The sequence below is a fragment of the Micropterus dolomieu genome, unplaced genomic scaffold (genome assembly GCF_021292245.1).
Source record: "Micropterus dolomieu isolate WLL.071019.BEF.003 ecotype Adirondacks unplaced genomic scaffold, ASM2129224v1 contig_14914, whole genome shotgun sequence".
Taxonomy (NCBI): Eukaryota; Metazoa; Chordata; class Actinopteri; order Centrarchiformes; family Centrarchidae; genus Micropterus; species Micropterus dolomieu.
Window position 1 is genome coordinate 1 of NW_025743900.1, and position 3,514 is coordinate 3,514.

Consider the following 3,514-nt stretch of genomic DNA (forward strand, 5'->3'; position numbering starts at 1 on the left):
CGAACTAACATTTCAAAACCATAACTTAATTTTTCAAAAAGCACAGCCATTTCTCTAAACTCTACACACAAATCCTTAAATTTTTCATTGCCTTCACCATGTGGTCATTGAGAAAGCACTGACATTCGATATTGTTCACTCAATCAGGACAGGTTGAGCTCATTTAGCACACAGCTACCCAGGTGGAAGCACAAACAGTCAAAATTGGTAACACACCAATCGGAAGCTGCAATAGATAGATAAAAGGGCCAGAGTCAGTTCATTCAGTTTTGGAGCAATGGATCCAGAGAAATCTGAAGGAAGAGGTGTAGGACACTAGAGAGGGGGAAGAGGAGCAGCAGTATGGAGAGGAGTAAGAGGTGAAGGAAGAGGAACAGAAAGAGTTGGAGGAGGCTATGGGATGAGAGGAAGATAAGGAATTGGGAGGAGGTGGACCAGGAGTAGGGCGGAGGAGGAGGGAGGAGGAGGAAGAGAATCACTGGCCTGTCTCAGACCAAAGACAGCACCAGGGGCAGAATCATTTCTTGTTTGGTGTGCTGTACAGCACACTTGAGAATAAAAAATATGCTAATGTTTACATTTGTTGTTTGTGTTCATCACGTGAAAAGGTTTTTGAGGGGGAGAATCACAAGCAATATTACTAATAACCATTTTTTTTAGCATTGTTTTGAATTTTTCTCACCAGTGTGTAAGACTGTGTTGTAGTGTGTGTGTTTTTGAGGGCTTGTGTGTTATGTCTGAGGGCAAAGTTTGGTTTTTCAGCAAGATAGAATGGTTTTGAGTGGAGAGCTTTATTTTGACCTGAAAATAGGATGTTCTGAGAATTGGGTGAGAAGTTGTGGATTTGTGTTTAGAGTTTCATGAAAAAGAGGCAATAAGAAATGTGTTTATACAATCGAGAAAAACTGTAATCTACGGGCCTCTGCAATTCCACCTCAGGGACTTATATTTAAATTATCCACTTGTAAGTATAGTTTTATGGTTTCATGACTTCAGTTGATATTGAAACGTTTTTAAAATTACATTAGTTTGTATATTGAAAAACAGTTTTGTTTGGGCCATCTTTGGTTATGAAGGTTTCTGGTGCTGATCTGTGTTCATATTTTCTTTTAACTGGAAATTATTAAAATAGCTGTGATCCAGTAAGAGGCTGAGGTCAAAGGTCATGAGCAAAACCTTTCTCATTACAGTTTTTCACAATTGCTAAGATCAAATCAAACACTTGCCTCAAAACCATCTGATCTGTGCTCAAAATCAAACAATGCTTTCAAAACATAAACACAGCCAGTCAATAGGTTAAACACTACAGAGCATCTCGTCCAGGACATGTAGTTACAGAAAATGTTTTTTTGCGTAGAGGAAACAAATTCTCCAATTTAAAAAGTATAGTAATCACAACTTAGTACAGTAAATATGCAGTATACTGTAAGGACAACAAGTAACACAGTATTGAATATCTGTATATTTAAATACAGTAAGCCAAAAGAACAAAGAAAACTATAAATGACAAGCACATTACACTCAAAAATGTTGTGTAACTGCAAAATCAAAGTCAGTACAGTAAGAGACTTCATCCACATCACATGCAATCTTGTCCCTCGCCAAGCAAAGGAGGAAAACCCTCTGTAGTGCTGGAAGCAGACTGACTGTAACAACACTCCACACCTATCTCACCACAGACCATTTATATTGGCCATAAGAGATTTTCCATTGTAAATGAGTTTCGGTCATAGACCTTCCACCATCAGGCAGAGAAACATTATTCTGTTGGACTGAAGTAAGGTCTGTAGGTTGAAGGTAATCATTTATGAATCACTGGTTGCTGGTTTATGTTGAACCACTTGCTTTGTGGGACACCACAGTGAAAGCTGACATTGTCACATAGACAGGATGTACTGCCAGCTGATGGACCTGCAGCTCACGCTCAAACACAAAATTCCAACGACAACCCAGAAAAGTAAGAAGATGATCAGTGATAGCCCCAAGGTTGAATAAGGGTAGAGAAACTGTCCCTTACTTATAGCTTGGTCAAAGGGTGACATTGCCACTACGCTGGCCAGGGACTTGACCACATATTGGTTTGATCACATCATTAGAAACAAGTGTGCAGAATTATGAGTTGTTGTGTGTAAATGATGACAGTTGTGTAGTTGTGTTTAACTTTTGGCACATGTATTTACCATTTTGCAACACAAGTGCATCACAGTGCAAAATGTGTTTTAGTGAGTGAGAATGTGTTAAGAGTTTTGCAAAAAGAGTGGATGAGATTTGCAAACAGTGTCTAAACTACCTGAATTTGTTTAAGGTTTTGCACAATGGAGCAGCTTTTCTCCCCAAAACAGAGTGCACAGTGCCTGCTCCAGCAGGTACTATCTTGAGGCCACGAGATAGTATTGTGAGGCCACGACGTAAAGTGGACCTTGGGGTGCTCCGTAGTTCTCCTCCTCTGAAAATGTCAAATGTTGTTTAATGACTAGCTTGGATCCCGATCATTGCCCCTTGCGGCTTTATTTTTTATTGAAGTTGTTTTGATACATGTTCATTGGTGATTAGAGCAACAGTGAAATGTTCAATATATTTGATGAAATTGTGTGTGTAAAGTATGTGTGTGTGTGTGTGTGTGTGTGTGTGTGTGTGTGTGTGTCCTCAGTGAAGTGTATCAGTCTCTGCAGTAGCTTCCAGCTGCAGCAGTCAGTTCAGTTTCTGTTCAGTCTGACTGAGGGAGGTTTTTGTACGACGCTTTTTCACTGTGTGAACACATACTGACTGTTGATGTAATGGAGACTCTGACAGTAGTAAACTGCTGCATCTTCAGTCTGGACTCCACTGATGGTCAGAGTGAAGTCAGAGTTTGATCCACTGCCTGTAAAACGATCTGGAATCCCTGATGCTCGAGTGCTAGCATAGTAAATGAGGAGTTTATGAGTTTCTCCATCTCTCTGTTGGTACCAGGCTAAAGGTGGTTGTTGTTATAAACTAGAACATCCTGACTGGTCCTACATTTGATGGAGACGGAGCCTCCCAGAGCAGAGCTCACTGCTCCAGGCTGAGTCACTGTGACCTGGCCTCTGGACTCTGAGGATACAGAGACAAAAACATAAAGCAGCGTCATGGTTTTGTGGGCTTCATTTCAGAGGGACGGATGTTCATAGAGGAGAGGAGTTTGATTCTCTGGACTTTACCTGTGAAGCAGCAGCAGAGGAGAGTCCAGATGAGGACGCAGATCAAAGTCATGTTTTTGATGAGGAGGATTTCTGTGGCTTCTGTTGTCATGAAGGACAGCTGTCAGTCATCCAGTGTTCAACTCTCAGGACTATAAACTCTCCCAGAGCACTGGAGCATGGTGCTGCTGATGCAAAGTGGCTCTCTATGGAAATGCTCTGACTGACTCCAGCAGGGACTTGGATTACTCTGATGCTGCTGTTTATCAATGGATCAATCAATATATCTGAGTATTAATTATAAATCTTTTAAAAACTATTTTAATATAATATATATACTATTTTAATATATA

The 3,514-nt window shown here is 40.5% G+C and overlaps 1 pseudogene; it reads right to left on the minus strand.

The window, feature by feature from the left end:
- Nucleotides 1-2,719: 2,719 nt before the first annotated feature.
- Nucleotides 2,720-3,241, minus strand: LOC123967049 (annotated as a pseudogene).
- Nucleotides 3,242-3,514: the final 273 nt, after the last annotated feature.